This window comes from Salvelinus namaycush, chromosome 9 (assembly GCF_016432855.1).
Source record: "Salvelinus namaycush isolate Seneca chromosome 9, SaNama_1.0, whole genome shotgun sequence".
Classification (NCBI taxonomy): Eukaryota; Metazoa; Chordata; class Actinopteri; order Salmoniformes; family Salmonidae; genus Salvelinus; species Salvelinus namaycush.
In genome coordinates, this window is record NC_052315.1 from 54,198,279 (window position 1) to 54,217,748 (window position 19,470).

Here is a 19,470-nt window from a genome sequence, read left to right on the forward strand (position 1 = left end):
TTCCCCCTCAGGAGACTGAAAATATTTGGCATGGGTCCTCAGATCCTCAAAAGGTTCCACAGCTGCACCATAGAGAGTATCCTGATGGGTTGCATCACTGCCTGGTATGGCAACTGCACGGCCTCCGACCGCAAGGCACTACAGAGGGTAGTGAGTACGGCTCAGTACATCACCGGGGCCAAGCTTCCTGCCATCCAGGACCTCTATACCAGGCGTGTCAGAGGAAGGCCCTAAAAATTGTCAAAGACTCCAGCCACCCTAGTCAGACTATTCTCTCTGTTACCGCACGGCAAGCGGTACCAGAGCGCCAAGTCTAGGTCCAAGAGGCTTCTACCCCCCATATTTTACACTGCTGCTACTCTGTTATTATCTATGCATAAGTCACTTTAATAACTCTACTCACATGTATATATTACCTCAATTACCTCGACTAACCAGTGCCCCCGCACACTGACTCTGTACCGGTACCCCCTGTATTTAGCGTCGCTATTGTAATTTTACTGCTGCTCTTTAATTATGTTAGTTTATTTACTTATTTTAACTGCATTGTTGGTTACGGGCTTGTAAGTAAGCATTTCACTGTAAGGTCTTCACCTACTGTATTCGGCACGTGACAACTAAAATTTGATTTGAACCGGCTCCTCTGCTGTCTGACCCTGGTGCAGCTGTAAGCAAGCCGGTTGGATCTGCTGGCTAGCGTGCAGTCTATAAAATGACTACATGAGCATAAATATTGATTCGTTTTCCTAACATAAGGGCCTCAATTCAAATTTAGCACTATTTGGACCTCCTTTGCACAATGCCATGCTACCAGATGCATTGTCTTTGTCTGAAAATGCATATTATTTCAGCATGAACGAGTGTTTTATAACTTTCATTTACAAGAGCACAAATCGCCATGTTGCGCAGTGCAGCCGCGCGCACACGTTCAATTCGCGTTCGTTAGCCAGGTAGCTAGTAAATTGTTGTTACATATTTGGTGCAAGCTAATGAAAAACATCTGATTATTTGCTAGCTAATGGCAAGGAGTCAGACTTCAGTTCCATTTCACAGTTTAAAACTCCTTTTCAAATAAAATATCACTACAGTTGATATGCCATGACATCCTCGTCAACTACAACTAACGACGTTAGCCGGTTATTTCAGCTTGCGAGGCTAGCTAACACAGGGAGAGTTTTCACAGCATCCAGTCACTAGAGAGCAAGCTAGCTCTAAACTAGTTAGCGATAGCTAACTACATATGGCACAAAACTGTAGCAAACAAGCTAGCTGTCAATATAGGTAAGTACTTATAAAATAAAACAGTAGCATAACATAAGAACAATATTTTGGGGATGGCTTCAAATAAATAACAAAATCCTCACAAATAGGCACGCTTTGGTGGTTACAAGTTAGAATTGGCCCCTTTCTAGCTAGCCATGACCACTGCCCTCCAATAGCAGTGCACTCCGCTAGCTAGACTAGTGTTCCCAACCAGGAGTACTAGGACCCCCGGGGGTACTTGAATACTCATGAGACCATAGGCCTACTGGTAAAAATGCACATGAGAGTATTTCAGGGGTACTCCGTGCAGAGCAAAATTCAGTTGGTGGTACAATAACCGAAAAGGATAGGGAACCACTGAGCTAGAGAATATCATCCAACTCCTATAAGAAATAGCTATGAACAAAAACGGTATCCTTCAAACCGTCCTGCCTATCCTAACACACGATTAATTACGGGTACAGGGATCAAACGCATGTGAAAACAACCAAAGTTTCTAAACAATGAAAATGAAACTTATAATAATAATTTTCAAAAATCCCTGTGTACTTACCCTTCACTCACATGAACAGCAGCAGTCCTCTCCTCAGATATTAATGAAATATTTACAAACAACCCAATACTCTACCGAATCACCGATACAATTGATGTGAATATTCAAATATCCTCCATTGATTAGTCTGAGATCTCCGTAGTATTTGTTTAAATTCAATTTGTCCAAAAAGAGAGAAACTGAGATACAAAACAAGAACTCTTCTTCAATCTCATTCACCACAGCCTGAGCACAACAGTTATCCATGCGCTCATGAGGAGTGAGAAGAAAGGGGTAGGACAACTATTTCTAAAATGTAACAATTGTAGCCGTTGTATCCCAGATTGATTAATTCATTAATAGTATATGGTTAGTTATACATTTTGAGTCGAGGGTCGTCGCAAGGTGAAACGAAAATGTGTTTGAAAAGCGAACTATTTTTTGTCATGGTGCGGCGAATTTATTTCACTTTGCCTAAGGAACAGGGGTACTACGTCTTCCATTGCCTAGGGAAAAACCCCGGATGTAAACTCGGTGAAACTCATCTGGAGAGAAGTAGCACTCGGGTCGTCACTAGTTACCACAGTCACAAAGTCTTAATCTCCGCCTATTTCTACTAGTTATCTTCTTAAAATGTGATTTTAAACTTAACCATGCACTATGCCTAACCCTGACCTTAAATTATGACCAAAATGAGCAAATGTATGTTTTCATTAAATTGTACGATACAGCCAATTTTGACTTTGTGACTGTGCTATCTAATGCAAATCTAGCACTCTTTGCAAAGAAATTCGCGGAGCAATTTGTTGCTACTTACACTTGCCACGGCCCATATCCTGCGCCTCACTGTCGATGGATGAAAAAGCACCACTTACTTTCATATCTTTTACTAGCCAGCTGGTGATGGCTGGCTGTGGATGTGAGGCGTGGGCAAGCGACACTTTACAAGTGCGCCATGATTTTATTCTAATTAGAAAATAGTTGTTTATGATATGTCATATCATCTATATTTATTAAGTATTGTAGAACGACATACTATTATTATTATTATTATTATAGATAGCTAATGTAAATTGTCAAAAATAATACTGATGTTACAAAAACTGATGGATTCCATAATAGGCCTATACAATACACAGGTTTATGATACAAGACATAGTGGATAACAGGCTAACAATGGTGTAAAGTACTACTCCATACATTTTACCTGACACCCAAAAGTACTCGTTACATTTTGAATGCTTAGCAGGACAGGAAAATGGTCCAATTCAAGTACTTATCAAGAGAACAACCCTGGTAATCCCTATTGCCTCTGATCTGGCAGACTCACTAAACACAAATGCTTGGTTTGTAAATTATGTCTGAGTGTTGGAGTGTCCCCCTGGCTATCGATAAATAATTAAACAAAAATGTGCCGTCTGGTTTGCTTAGTATAAGTAATTTCAAATTATTTTTACTTTTGATAGTTACGTATATTTTAACAATTATATTTACTTTTGATACTTAAGTATATTTAAAACCAAATACTTTTAGACTTTTACTCAAATAGTATTTTACTGGGTAACTTTTCCTTGAGCCATTTTCTATTAAGGTATCTTTACTTTTACTCAAGTATGACAATTGGGTACTTTTTCCACCACTGCAGGCTAAGCATGCTCCCAGGCTAAACACACTACCCTGTACTTACAAGTTACAGTAAAAACAAACTGATATAACATACATCTCTTTTATATCCTCTCATGCATGTAATTTGATGTGTTTGTCCCTGCATGAGTTAAAATATCTATACAACTGTAATACTGCAAAAGGTTTGAACCGCTTGGTGTAATGGCTAATGTATTGGGCTGACAGCCGTGAGGACCCAGGTTCGAGGCCTGTTCGGGCTACCCCCTGGCCTGAATGCTTTACACTACAATAATCAAACTTTAAAACATGCTATAGCAAGCGTCTTGTCCCTTTGGCCATTATTGTCTCTGGACCGTAAAATAATTCTGTGCGCTCTGAAGTCTAATTTGTCATTAACCTAAAATGAAAATCTCGGGGCCACAATCCAACAAAATTGGACTGCTGCGTTTACTTGACCACACTAATGGGAAATTAGAGTATTATGGAGAGTAAAACACAGGACATTCTCTTTCAATAGACTAATATATAGACTTAGTGTCACCTGTTTTGTAAATAAAAACATTGAATGGTAAATTAATGAGGCTACAAGTTGCTAGTCAAGTGTTCAAATTATTTTCACCATCATGGGCAATGTGGTTGTAGGGATAATACTGTGTCATATTGATTGGATTGGTTTGAATTGGGCAAATAATGACGCACCATTGCTAATTTACTTTTTAAACACGCCCAAAAGATTCCAAGAGCAGGTGATGACCTTTGAATAAAAGCAAACGGCACCTCATTCAGGAAACACATTTCCATTTGTTATAATGCATGCATGAAGGCTCTCCAAAATAATACAGTTGTAATTGAATGGCACACTAGTAACTAACTAAAAACGTATCGACTTTTTTTGGTCCTCCAATAATCGGTATCGGCGTTGAAAAATCATAATCGGTCGACCTCTAGTGCCAAGCTTATAGAGATGTACCCCAAGAGACTTGCAGCTGTAATTGCTACAAAAGGTGGCTCTACAAAGTATTGCTTTTGGGGGAGTGAATAGTTATGCACACTCAAGTTCTGTTTTTTTGTCTTGTTTGTCTCCCAATAAAAAATATTTTGCATCTACCAAAGTGGTAGGTATGTTGTGTAAATCAAATTATACAACCCCCCCCAAAAATGTTATTCCAGGTTGTAAGAAAACAAAATAGGAAAAATGCCAAGGGGGTGAATACTTTTGCAAGGCACTGTATATTTTGGTATGGGTGGCCCCAGCAGGAATCAAACCTATAATCCTGGCATTGTAAGCAAAATGCTTTACCAACTGAGCCACAGAGGACCAAAACTAACTTAGAGCTATAATCTGCAGGTGAAACATTAACAAAGCGGCACCCACCTCTGTTTTGGTAAAAAGCTGAGGTACGGGCAGGGAGAAATGTGACCACTCTCAAATTCATAGACAGTGCTATCGACACAAGGACTGACCATCGATTATATAAAAATGATGCAGTGTTTACATTTACTTTGTTAACAAACATTGTTGTAAAACACACTTCTATTTTTGGTTCTGATGGGGTACAGCAGTTTAACTAAACTCATGAGGCATTCATTAGTTTATAAGTTATGTCCAAAAATCGATGTAGCGACTAAGGATTCTAGATTTAACTAACTGAAAATATCACGCTGGATGTTGTTAATGTCCCATTAAATTTGGTTCAGTTTACTGTTTGGTTCAACTTTGAATTGTTATGAGCTACACATACGATGAAGTAAAATTATAACTTCTGAGTTCAATATTACACTTTACATAAAGCCTTCAGGTATACTGCTTTCAGAAAGTATTCATACCCCTCAACTAATAAAAAAAAATGGTGTTACAGCCTGAATTTAAAATGGATTAAATGTACACTACCGTTCAAAAGTTTGGGGTCACTTAGAAATGTCCTTGTTTTTGAAAGAAAAGCAAAGTTTTTGTCCATTAAAATAACATCAAATTGATCAGAAATACAGTGTAGACATTGTTAATGTTGTAAATGACTATTTTAGCTGGAAACGGCAGATTTTTAATGGAATATCTACATAGGCGTACAGAAGCCCATTATCAGCAACCATCACTCCTGTGTTCCAATGGCACGTTGTTAGCTAATCCAAATGTATAATTTTAAAAGACTAATTGATCATTAGAAAACTCTTTTGCAATTATGTTAGCACAGCTGAAAACTGTTATGATTAAAGAAGCAATAAAACTGGCCTTCTTTAGACTAGTTGAGTATCTGGAGCATCAGCATTTGTCATATTCGATTACAGGCTCAAAATGGCCAGAAACAAATAACTTTCTTCTGAAACTCGTCAGTCTATTCTTGTTCTGAGGAATGAAGGCTATTCCATGCGAGAAATTAGCAAGAAACTGAAGATCTCGTACAACGCTGTGTACTACTCCCTTCACAGAACCGTTCAAACTGGCTCTAACCAGAATAGAAAGAGGAGTAGGAGCCCCGGTGCACAACTGAGCAAGAGGACAAGTACATTTAGTGTCTAGTTTGAGAAACATAAGCCTCACAAGTTCCCAACTGGCAGCTTCATTAAATAGTACCTCTAAAACACCAGTCTCAATGTCAACAGTGTTACTCCGGGATGCTGGCCTTCTAGGCAGACCCTAGCCTGAAGAAGTTTTAACCTCTATCAGATCGGTGTCCCTAAACTGGGACAGTTCTGGCTCAATATGCGATAATGACTAGAAAACGTTGCATACAACAGCTAACTTTCCGGGACATAGACATGTCTTATATGGGCAGAAAGCTTAAATTCTTGTTAATCTAACTGCAGTGTCCAATTTACAGTAGCTAATACAGAAAGAAAATACCATGCTATTGTTTGAGGATAGTGCACAACAACAAGACACTTTTATCACGGCAACTGGTTTGCTACATTCACCTCTGAAGGTAAATAATGCACTTACAGTGGGGAGAACAAGTATTTGATATACTGCCGATTTTGCAGGTTTTTCTACTTACAAAGCATGTAGAGGTCTGTAATTTTAAAAATCTAAATTTAAAAAAAAAAAAAAAAAATCTAGAAAATCACATTGTATGATTTTTAAGTAATTAATTTGCATTTTATTTGCAATTCCTATGGCTTCCACTAGATGACAACAGTCTTTGTTCAAGGGTTCAGGCTTCTTTCATCCAAAACGAGGTAGAATTTTTAGTTTTGGTACCGGGAGTCACAGTTGGAAATCAGTCTGTGCGCGCGCGACGAAGAGGATGCGCACTTGCTAATTTTACTTTTCCATTGAACATACTTCTTTCCGTATGAAATATTATAGTTTCTTTACATTTTAGGGTACCTGAGGATTTAATAGAAACGTAGTTTGACTTGTTTTAACAAACTTTATCTGTAGCTTTTTGGATTCCTTTGTCTGCATGTTGAATGAGTCGATTACTGAAATCGATGGCGCCAACTAAACTGACTTTTTGGGATATAAAGAAGGATTTTATCAAACAAAACGACCAATCATGTTGAAGCTGGGACCCTTGGGATTACAAACAGATGAAGATTTTCAAAAAATAAGTGATTATTTAAATCGCTATTTGTGATTTTATGAAGCCTGTTCTGGTTGAAAAATATGTTGATGTTGGGCGCCGTCCTCAAACAATCGCATGGTATGCTTTCGCTGTAAAGCTTATTGTAAATCGGACAATGCAGTTAGATTAACACGAATTTAAGCTTTTAACCGATATAAGATACTTGTATGTTCATAAATGTTTAATATTACGATTATTTATTTGAATTGCGCTCCCTCCAATTTCACCGAATGTTGTTGACAGGTGTCCCGCTGACGGGACGCCGTGCCCTAACTTGCCTAGTTAAATAAAGGTTAAAGTTTTAAAAAACTGTGTTCACGTGTCAATTTATTATGAACGATATCACCATGAACGACTTGTCGTCTACATGTACAGTGCCTTCGGAAAGTATTCAGACCCCTTGACTTTTTTGACATTTTGTTACGTTACAGCCTTATTCTAAAATGGATTAAATCGTTTTTTCCCCTCATCAATCTACACATAATGACAAAGCAACAAGAGGTTTTTAGATTTTTTTGCAAATGTATTACAAATAGAAAACTGAAATATCACATTTACATAAGTATTCAGTTTCTTTACTCAGTACTTTGTTGAAGCACCTTTGACAGCGATTACAGCATTGAGTCTCCTTGGGTATGACGCTACAATCTTGGCACACCTGTATTCGGTGACTTTCTTCCATTCTTCTCGGCAGGTCCTCTCTAGCTCTGTCAGGTTGGATGGGGAGCGTTGCTGCACAGCTATTTTCAGGTCTCTCCAGAGATGTTCGATCGGGTTCAAGCCTGGGCTCTGGCTGGGCACCTCAAGGATATTCAGAGACTTGTCCCGAAGCCACTCCTGCATCGCCTTGGCTGTGTTCTTAGGATCGTTGTCCTTCTAGAAGGTGAACCTTCACCCCAGTAGGAGGTCCTGAGCGCTCTGGAGCAAGCTTTCATCAAGGATCTCTCTGTACTTTCCTCCGTTCATCTTTGCCTCGATCCTGACCAGTCTCCCAGTCCCTGCCGCTGAAAAACATCCCCACACCATGATGCTGCCACCACCATGCTTGTGCCAGGTGGTGCCAGGATTCCTCCAGATGTGAAGCTTGGCATTCAGGCCAAAGAGTTAAATCTTGGTTTCATCAGACTTTTACTGAGGAGTGGCTTCCATCTGGCCACTCTACAATAAAGGCCTGATTGGAGGAGTGCTGCAGAGATGGTTGTCCTTCTGGAGGTTTCTCCAATCTCCACAGAGGAACTCTAGAGCTCTGTCAGGGTGACCATTGGGTTCTTGGGGACCTTCATTCCTGCAGACATTTTTGGTATCCTTCCCCAGATCTGTGCCTCGACACAATCCTTTCTCGGAACTGACAGTTCCTTCGACCTAATGGTTTGGTTTTTGCTCTGACATGCACTGTCAACTGTGTGACCTTATATAGACAGGTGTGTGCCTTTCCAAAACATGTCCAATCAGTTGAATTTACCACATGTGGATTCCAATCAAGTTGTAGAAACCTCTCAAATATGGTCAATGGAAACAGGATGCACCTGAGCTCAATTTCTACTCATAGCAAAGGGTCTGAATACTTATGTAAATAAGGTATTTCTGTTGTTTTTTTTATTTTATTATACATTTGCTAAAATATACAAAACGTTTTTTTTGCTTTGTCATTATGGGGTATTGTGTGTAGATTGCTGAGAATGTGTTTTTATTTAATCCATTTTAGAATAAGGCTGTAACGTAACAAAATGTGGAAAAAGTCAAGGGGTCTGAAAATTCTTGCCAGAGGCACTGTACATGATTTTGTAAAACATATTTTTCATTGCCAGAGTAATCTAATCAATTTTATTTGTCGATTTATCTAAAATAGGCATATCACCTCAATACAATTGATTTGCAGCCAGCCACCATTACTGTGTAGGTGTGCCTATTTCTGAAATCAATACGCACACAAGGGCTTCTTTGTTGGAGGTAGCCCTATTCACAAATAAGAGGTACCCTAGGTCTCTAGTGGCGCATTAGGTCTCTAGTGGAAATCTCTGACTTCCGACTTCAGTGCGTTCAAGACAACTGGGAACTCGTACGAGTTCAAACTATGAAAAATAGTTTTGAACGGTCATTCAAAGCAGAATTCCAATTCAGAAACTCGGGCATCTTTCTCTGACCTGAAAATCACTTATGTCCTTAGGCTATACATTTCTGTGGAGATTTTTATGGTTAAAAGCAGGGCTTGAATTCAATTTAAAATATTAGTGGTAGGCTATGCCTACAGCAAAAGACCAAAAATGTCAGTGCAGTTGCATTCTTAAAATTTGCCTAAACGGAACCGATCTGTTTTGATCACAGATCATGATGAAGCCTGAACATTTCAGCTATATTGGTCATTGATTTAGCCCACAATCGCCTACAGATTTGATACACATGAAGACCTATATTTAATCTGGATTGGACAAACAATAGTCCAACTAGGATCCTTTGACTTTTCCCCAAGTTATATTTGTTCCCATTTAGGCTAAATATAGTCCTATTAATAAGCTTTTAATGTTTTCCTATTTTCCTATACCAATTTGGGCTTCCAATCTCTCCAAAAGAATGTGGTGATCAATGGTATCAAAAGCAGCACTAAGATCTAGGAGCACGAAGACAGATGCAGAGCCTCTGTCTGACACCATTAAAATGTCATTTACCACCTTCACAAGTGCAGTCTCAGTGATATGATGGGGTCTAAAACCAGACTGAAGCGTTTCATAAACATTGTTTGTCTTCAGGAAGGCAGTGAGTTGCTGCGCAACAGCTTTTTCTAACATTTTTGAGAGGAATGGGAGATTCGATATAGGCCGATAGTTTAGTTTTTTTATATTTTCTGGGTCAAGGTTTGGCTTTTTCAAGAGAGGCTTTATTACTGCCACTTTTAGTGAGTTTGGTACACATCCGGTGGATAGGGAGCCATTTATTATGTTCAACATAGGAGGGCCAAGCACAGGAAGCAGCTCTTTCAGTAGTTTAGTTGGAATAGGGTCCAGTATGCAGCTTGAAGGTTTAGAGGCCATGATTATTTTCATCAATGTGTCAAGAGATATAGTACTAAACAACTTGAGTGTCTCCCTTGATCCTAGGTCCTGGCAGAGTTGTGCAGACTCAGTACAACTGATCATTGGAGGAATACACAGATTTAAAGCGGAGTCCGTAATTTGCTTTCTAATGATCATGATCTTTTCTTCAAAGTAGTATATGAATTTATCACTTCTGGAGTGAAAGCCATCCTCTCTTGGGGATTGCTGCTTTTTAGTTTGCTTTGCGACAGTATCAAAAATACATTTTGGATTGTAATTATTTTACTCAAATAAGTTGGGAAAATAGGATGATCGAGCAGCAGTGAGGGCTCTTCGAAACTCCACGGTACTGTCTTTCCAAGCTAGTCGGAAGACTTCCAGTTTGGTGTAGCGCCATTTCCATTCCAATTTTCTGGAAGCTTGCTTCAGAGCTCGGGTATTTTCTGTATACCAGGGAGCTAGTTTCTTATGACAACGTTTTTTGTTTTAGGGGTGCGACTGCATCTAGGGTATTTCGCAAGGTTAAATTGAGTTCCTCAGTTAGGTGGTTAACTGATTTTTGTACTCTGACGTCCTCGGGTAGGTGGAGGGAGTCTGGAAGGGCATCTAGGAATCTTTGGTTTGTCTGAGAATTTATAGCACGGCTTTTGATGATCCTTGGTTGGGGTCTGAGCAGATTATTTGTTGCGATTGCAAACGTAATAAAATGGTGGTCCGATAGTCCAGGATTATGAGGAAAAACATTAAGATCCACAACATTTATTCCACAGGATAAACCTAGGTCTAGAGTATGACTGTGGCAGTGAGTAGGTCCAGAGACATGTTGGACAAAACCCACTGAGTCGATGATGACTCCGAAAGCCTTTTGGAGTGGGTCTGTGGACTTTTCCATGTGAATATTAAAGTTACCAAAAATTAGAATATTATCTGCCATGATTACAAGGTCCGATAGGAATTCAGGGAACTCAGTGAGGAACACTGTATATGGCCCAGGAGGCCTGTAAACAGTAGCTAAAAAAAGTGATTGAGTAGGCTGCATAGATTTCATGACTAGAAGCTCAAAAGACGAAAAAATTTGCTATCATAAATGTTAGCAACACATCCACCTTCGCGGGATGCGCGGGGGATATGGTCACTAGTGTAACCAGGAGGTGAGGCCTCATTTAACACAGTAAATTCATCAGGCTTAAGCCATGTTTCAGTCAGGCCAATCAGATCAAGATTATGATCAGTGATTTGTTCATTGACTATAACTGCCTTGGAAGTGAGGGATCTAACATTAAGTAGCCCTATTTTGAGATGTGAGATATCATAATCTCTTTCAATAATGGCAGGAATGGAGGAGGTCTTTATTCCAGTGAGATTGCTAAGGCAACCACCGCCATGTTTAGTTTTGCCCAACCTAGATCGAGGCACAGACACGGTCTCAATGGGGATTGCTGAGCTGACTACACTGACTGTGCTAGTGGCAGACTACACTAAGCTGGCATGCTGGCTAACAGCCTGCTGCCTGGCCTGCAACCTATTTCATTGTGGAGCTAGGGGAGTTAGAGCCCTGTCTATGTTCGTAGATAAGATGAGAGCACCCCTCCAGCTAGAATGGAGTCAGTCACTCCTCAACAAGCCAGGCTTGGTCCTGTTTGTGGGTGAGTCCCAGAAAGAGGACCAATTATCTACAAATCCTATCTTTTGGTAGGGGCAGAAAACAGTTTTCAACCAGCGATTGAGTTTTGAGACTCTGCTGTAGAGCTCATCACTCCCCCTAACTGGGAGGGGGCCAGAGACAATTACTTGATGCCGACACATCTTTCTAGCTGATTTACACAATGTCCGTACTGTGAGACGCCTAAGACAGCACTACAGGGAGACAGGACGGACAGCTGATTGTCCTTGCAGTGGCAGACCACGTGTAACAACACCTGCACAGGATCGGTACATCCGAACATCACACCTGCGGGACAGGTACAGGATGGCAACAACAACTGCCCGAGTTACACCAGGAACTCACAATCCCTCCATCAGTGCTCAGACTGTCCGCAATAGGCTGAGAGAGGCTGGACTGAGGGCTCACCAGACATCCCCGTCAACAACGGGCACAAACCCACCGTCGCTGGACCAGACAGGACTGGCTAAAAGTGCTCTTCACTGACGAGTCGCGGTGTTGTCTCACCAGGGGTGATGGTCGGATTTGCGTTTATCGTTGAAGGAATGAGCTTTACACCGAGGCCTGTACTCTGGAGCGGGATCGATTTGGAGGTGGAGGATCCGTCATGGTCTGGGGTGGTGTGTCACAGCATCATCAGACTGAGCTTGTTGTCATTGCAGGCAATCTCAACGCTGTGCGTTACAGGGAAGACATCCTCCTCCTTCATGTGGTACCCTTCCTGCAGGCTCATCCTGACATGACCCTCCAGCATGACAATGCCACCAGCCATACTGCTCGTTCTGTGCGTGATTTCCTGCAAGACAGGAATGTCAGTGTTCTACCATGGCCAGCGAAGAGCCCGGATCTCAATCCCATTGAGCACGTCTGGGACCTGTTTGATCGGAGGGTGAGGGCTAGGGCCATTCCCTCCAGAAATGTCCGGGAACTTGCAGGTGCCTTGGTGGAAGAGTGGGGGGAAATCTCACAGCAAGAACTGGCAAATCTGGTGCAGTCCATGAGGAGGAGATGTACTGCAATATTTAATGCAGCTGGTGGCCACACCAGATACTGACTGTTACTTTTGATTTTGACCCCCTCTTTGTTCAGGGACACATTGTTCCAGTTCTATTAGTCACATGTCTGTGGAACCTATGTCTCAGTTGTTGAATCTTGTTATGTTCATACAGATATTTACACATGTTAAGTTTGCTGAAAATAAACGCAGTTGAGAGTGAGAGGACGTTTCTTTTTTTGCTGAGTTTATATAGTTCATTAGTACACCCTTGTGGTTGAATGTATATCTATTGTAGGTCCTATGATACAACAATTAATAATGTTGAACTAACAAATACCATCAAGGGATACCTTACAATTTTCAACAATGAACAAGCTCTGAAAACCAACCTGGCAATATTTACGATTATATATTTAAAACTTAGATTTTTTGTCCTCACATGGCAATCATAGACTGAAATACTGAATTCTGGTGTGTGGAATAGAGCGGAGGTGGGTGCTATGTGGGTGGGAACCTGTCTGTCACTTGTTCTCAACAAAAGGAGGGAGACTGAAGTCCATGCACTGCTGCTCTCTTTGTTCTGAGTGCTAGTGTTTTTAGCTAATCTGTGTATCTCACATTATGTTCCCAATATGATCGTTTTCTTGCTCTTTCTTAACAGATAATGACAACATGACAATAACAGATGATGTAATGAAAAGTTGGAGGGTGGTTGGTAATGGAGGACATCAGGTAGATCCACGTCTGGGTGTTGGGCAGAACCCCTAGGTCCTGGAGAACCGGAGCAGAGTAAAGGGAACAGGGTAGGAGACAGAGATGTAAACAAGCAAACACACAAGTTACAGGTTGATCGGGTATGTAAAAATACAGTTATTTAATTATTTAATTTAAAATGTTTGATTAGACATGCAATAATGTTAACGGCAGACAGAAAAAAAAGGATACCTGTCGTTATTTTTTTTTTATGTCAGTGGGGTTGATGAGGGAGGTGTGGGATGGTCCCTGGAAAAGATAAGAGAGAGGTGAGTTGTGAGAGAAACTCCAGGGTGGTGTTATGACCACTGGAGTCATACACCTTAACAGCACCTACCTGGAAGCAGAGGTTACTTAACGTTACCCAGTGATTAGCTTTGAGATTTACTATTTGGAGAAACTCCTGGGCCACTGCTGACAACATGGCGATGCCGCCCACAAACGAGGAGGCAAATGCGAATGGTTATCATCTGAGATTTTTTATATTCACCTGAACGGATCGTGACCCCAGCTAGGAGCGAAAGAGCAGCAAGGTCTCGCCTTCCTTTCATCCTTCTTCCAAGCCAAGTAATTCGACCGGATGTCGAAGCACTTGGTCCTCTTCTTGATTCTCCTCTGGTGGTTTTCCTTCTGTTTCTCCTGCACCTTGTCCGTTTTCAGTCTCACCTTCATTGACAATAGAAATAAATACAATTATATTTCATCTTATTAAAAATACATCTCTTACATATCTCTTGGAGGGCCTGAAAATAAATTAACAGCGGACAATCATTTTTCCTGGTCAAATTCCTCCAAATCCTTCTCTGCCCATGCCTGAAGGTGGTCCTCGAAAGCGTTCTGATCTGGTTTGACAACTTCCACGACATCAGGTGGCGTTTCAGTGATCTCAAAGTACATTATACAAAAATAGCAATAGACAACACTAAGTCAATCTGAAATGTTTAATACTACAGTATATGCAATAATTGTATATACAATTGCATCGTTTACCTCAGTAAACAGCTGCGGCTCCCGTCCCTACAGAAGGCGATAGGGTGAGTACTCTGGAGGCCTGGATGCTGCTGTTGTGTGCAAAGAGATCTAACTTTGCAAAGCATCAAGCTAGCGAACTGTTAAATGCTATTTTCATACAAATATTAACACTAACAGATTTTATCAAGACATCCAATATTTACATAATTACCTGAACTAAACTGAGCCTTTGTCCATAGAAAATAAAACAAATAGGATTTAGAACATTGTTGAAATAAATGACAGAAAGTTCAGACACCATCTTAATCCCTTCTCTTACATGTAAACCGTTAGTAACCTAGCCAACCTCCATTACTTACAATGGGGAAAACACCAACCAGTTTTTCACTCGGTTAAAACTCCCTTCAATTGTCTTCAAACATCACCAAACTCATGGACTATGTAGTTTACCATGCTACCTCAATATTTTGAAAGTCATATTACACTTTTGCACAATACATACCTGAATTAATAGGGTAAAATGATGAGACGGAGACACTTTCGTTTTCAGTAGTAGGTGTTCTCCAAGATTGAAGAAGAAACCTCCAAGAACTCACAATGGCTCCCCATTGACATCACAGCTCCACCTAACGGCAGTAATCATACACATTACTTTAAATGCAAATACCTGGGAGGCGTAGAAAATGATAGAAGGGATGGCTCCATAAAATAACAAACAAAATAAAACATACATATGTGTGTGTCACATACATATACACATGGCATATGCTTGGGTATCACCTTGACATCTCTGATCTGCTTGCCTCAATAAATGAATGCTAGAACATTGGTAGCCAGGATTAACTATTTGTATCTAGTCTCTTAATAATTGCATAACGGTGCAAATGTAACCGATGTGAAATGGCTAGCTAGGTAGCGGTGGTGCGCGCTAGCAGCCTTTCAGTCGGTCACGTCACTTGCTCTGAAACCTTGAAGTAGTGGTTCCCCTTGCTCTGCAAGGGCCGCGGCTTTTGTGGAGCGATGGGTAACGATGCTTCGTGGGTGACTGTTGTTGATGTGTGCAGAAGGTCCCTGGTTCGCGCGAGGGGAAGGAATAAAGTTAAACTGTTACATTGATGCTGTTGACCCGGATCACTGGTTGCTGCGGAAAAGGAGGAGGTCGAAAGGGAGGTGAATGTAACCGATGTGAAATGGCTAGCTAGGTAGCGGTGGTGCGCGCTAGCAGCCTTTCAGTCGGTCACGTCACTTGCTCTGAAACCTTGAAGTAGTGGTTCCCCTTGCTCTGCAAGGGCCGCGGCTTTTGTGGAGCGATGGGTAACGATGCTTCGTGGGTGACTGTTGTTGATGTGTGCAGATGGTCCCTGGTTCGCACCCGGGTCGGGGCGAGGGGACGCCATAAAGTAAAACTGTTACACAAGTTAGACATGTTATCTTTTGTTTGCATGTGAGCATGTCTTTTGTCGGTCCTGTGAATGTTGAGTGATCACACATGCCTCAGCACGCATATAAGGTTACTTTGCCTGCTTGCAAATGTGTGCTAAAAGTGGGGATGTTTCATAGTATTTTTGATGATCTTAACTTCCCACCAACAGGGAACCCAATTGTTTGTTTTTTCTTCAGAAAACCACAGAACCACCTCTGCAATATAGGCCTACACTCAGAAAAAAAGGTGCATCTACAACCTAAAAAGATTCTTCATGCTCCCCATAGGAGAACCCTTTTTGGTTCCAGGTAGAACCCCTTCTGTGCATAGGTAGAACTGTGGCCCACTTATTAATAAGGGAGCAGGTCAATACAGCACACACATATAAAGTGAATCGATTGAGTGCTCTACGATAATGATTGCTGGTTGACGAATCACCCTCAGATGATTTGTTGAGAGCCCGAGACAAAAGTACAAAGGTCTTTTATAGCCAAGATACACCACTTTCAGTCTACATGACGAACAACAGATGTATGGAATGGGTAACAAGGTTAAGATTTGTATGAAATATACTTATAATTCACAGCAGACAGTATCTGCTGTAAAAACAGTACTCTTTGTGTACAGACCAGGGTCTGGCCCTGGGGTCATCTCTCCCTGGTACCTTATAGAAGAGAAACATTAACTCATGCTCTGGAATGCGGTCTCTTTAGGTTTTATCACCCAAAAGACATCATAAATCTCCTGTCAGTGTTATTTCCCAGAGGCCCACTTTCAGTTCACACAGACACAATAGAGTTATAATAATCCTATATTCTGTTGCATAAAACAACCATTTGATGCAATAAAAGTATTATAACATAATCTTGTAATTTCCAACATACCCTGCTGAGCTCTCAAATACCGTGCCCGTCTCGCACGGTCACTGCTATCCAGATTCCTTGGGACGTCCCTACCTTGAACCCTACACTAGAACCCTTACCTAACCTAAACTTAATGAAGTAGAAATGTAAAATGGTTGACGTAGGGATATCCCAAAGATCCCGAATAGCACGGACCCTCTGGGAGAGCCTATGAACTCCTCTATTCGCTGAAAGCCGTGGACACCTCTTATTGGTTGTCTGATGTAGGCTACTGGGAACAACAGTCTGATTGGCTAACCACATTTAGATCTGTTTACAGTACCAGTCAAAAGTTTGGACACACCTACTCATTCCAGGGTTTTTCTTTATTTTGACTATTTTCCACATTGTAGAATAATAGTGAAGACATCAAAACTATGAAATAACACATATGGAATCATGTGGTAACCAAAAAAGTGTTAAACAAATCTAAATATTTTTTTATGTTTGATATTATTCAAAGCAGCCAAACTTTGCCTTGTTGACAGCTTTGCACACTGTTGGCATTCTCTCAACCAGCTTCATGAGGTAGTCATCTGGAATGCATTTCAATTAACAGGTGTGCCTTGTTAAAAGTTCATTTGTGGAATTTATTTCCTTCCTAATGTGTTTGAACCAATCAGTTGTGTTGTGACAAGGTAGGGGAGGTATACAGAAGATAGCCCTATTATTATGGCAAGAACAGCTCAAATAAGCAAAGAGAAACGAAAGTCCATCATTACATTAACTTCTCTGCGCTACGGATCCCTTTTACAGGATCACTTTCCTAAACAACAGCTAGAATTGCAGGGCGACAAATGCAAAAAGAATTACAAAAAATATTTAGAATCATGCAATCACAAGTGAAATCTACCAAAACACAGCTTAGCTTGTTGTTAATCCACCTATCGTGTCAGATTTTGAAAATATATTTGTAACGGCTGTCATCATCTTCTTCCTCTGAAGAGGTGTAGCAAGGATCGGACCAATACGCAGCGTGGTAGGTGTCCATGTTTTAATATGGAAAACTGAACATGAACACAAAAACAATAAACGTGAACAAACCGAAACAGTCCCGTGTGGCACAAACACTGACACAGGAAACAATCACCCACAAAATACCCAAAGAACATGGCTGCCTAAATATGGTTCCCAATCAGAGACAACGATAAACACCTGCCTCTAATTGAGAACCAATCTAGGCAACCATAGACTTACATAAACACCTAGAATGAACACAACCCCATAAATCTACAAAAAAACCTAGACAGTACAAACACCCTAGACGAGACAAAAACACACATACCACCCTCGTCACACCCTGACCTAACCAAAATAATAAAGAGAACAAAGATAACTAAGGCAAGGACGTGACAATATTTTACAGCGAAAGAAATCCAAGCTTTTGTGAGAGTAGCTTTTAATGCTACAACAGCTAGCCCCAAATTAGCATGATCACGAAAGTCAGAAAAGCAATAAGATTAATCGCTTACCTTAGATAATCTTCGGATGTTTGAACTCACGAAACTCCCAGTTATCACAAAAAAACGCCATTTGGGTTGCGCGTTATGTTCAGAAAACCAAAGCCATATTCCGTTCGACAAATTCCAAAAAGTATCCGTAATGGTCGTAGAAACATGTCAAATGTTTTTTATAATCAATCCTCAGGTTGTTTTTAACAAACATAATCGATAATATTTCAACCGGACCATAACCTATTCATTAAGAGACAAAAGGAAAATGGAGAGCTCCCCTCTGGCGCACAGGCACTATTCAGAGGACACCTGACTACTTTTGAAAAATCTCGTTCATTTTTCAAAATAAAAGCCTGAAACTATGTCTAAAGCCTGGTCACAGCCCAAGGACGCAATTGGAAAAGGAATCTGGTTGATACCCCTTTAAATGGAAGAAAGGAGGTCCAGGAAACACAGATAAAAAAAAAAATCACTTCCGGGTTATATTTTCTCAGGTTTTCGCCTGCAGAATCAGTTTTGTTATACTCACAGACAATATTTTGACAGTTTTGGAAACTTTGGAGTGTTTTCTATCCCAAATGATATGCATATTCTACGATCTGGACCTGAGAAATAGTCTGTTTACCTTGGGAACGTTATAAAAAAAAATATGACCCCTAGCGTCAAGAGGTTATTAAGACATGAAGGTCAGTTGCAAAAATCCTCAACCTCTATGATGAAACTGGCTCTCATGAGGACCACCACAGGAAAGGAAGACATAGAGTCACCTCTGCTGCAGAGGATACGTTTGTTAGAGTTACCAGCCTCAGAAATTGCAGCCCAAATAAATGCTTCACAGAGTTCAAGTAACAGACACATCTCAACATCAACTGTTCAGAGGAGACTGCGTGAATCAGGCTTTGAAATTGCTGCAAAATTGTCGAATTGCTGCAAAGAAACCACGACTAAAGGACACCAAGAAACACCAGCAATGGATATTAGACTGGTGGAAATCTGTCTAATAATTTGAGATTTTTGGTTCCAACCGCTGTGTCTTTGTGAGACACAGAGTAGGTGAACGGATGATCTCCGCATGTGTGGTTCCCACCATGAAGCATGGAGGAGGTGTGATTGTGTGGGGGTGCTTTGCTGGTGACACTGTCTGTGATTTATTTAGAATTCAATGCACAATTAACCAGTATTGTCACACCCTGGCCTTAGTTATCTTTGTTTTCATTATTATTTTAGTTAGGTCAGGGTGTGACATGGTGAAGTATGTGTTTTGGTTTGTCTAGGGGTTTGTAGGTTTAA

General features: G+C 40.7%; 1 protein-coding gene across 1 annotated transcript in view; it reads right to left on the bottom strand.

Moving 5' to 3' along the window:
- Nucleotides 1-2,035, bottom strand: part of LOC120054201 (PHD finger protein 21A-like) — a 100,032-nt gene extending 97,997 nt beyond the window's left edge. Inside the window, exon 1 of the mRNA XM_039001657.1 lies at nt 1,817-2,035. The gene's annotated coding sequence lies outside the window, so the exon portion shown is untranslated. The remainder of the gene's footprint in view (nt 1-1,816) is intronic.
- Nucleotides 2,036-19,470: the final 17,435 nt, after the last annotated feature.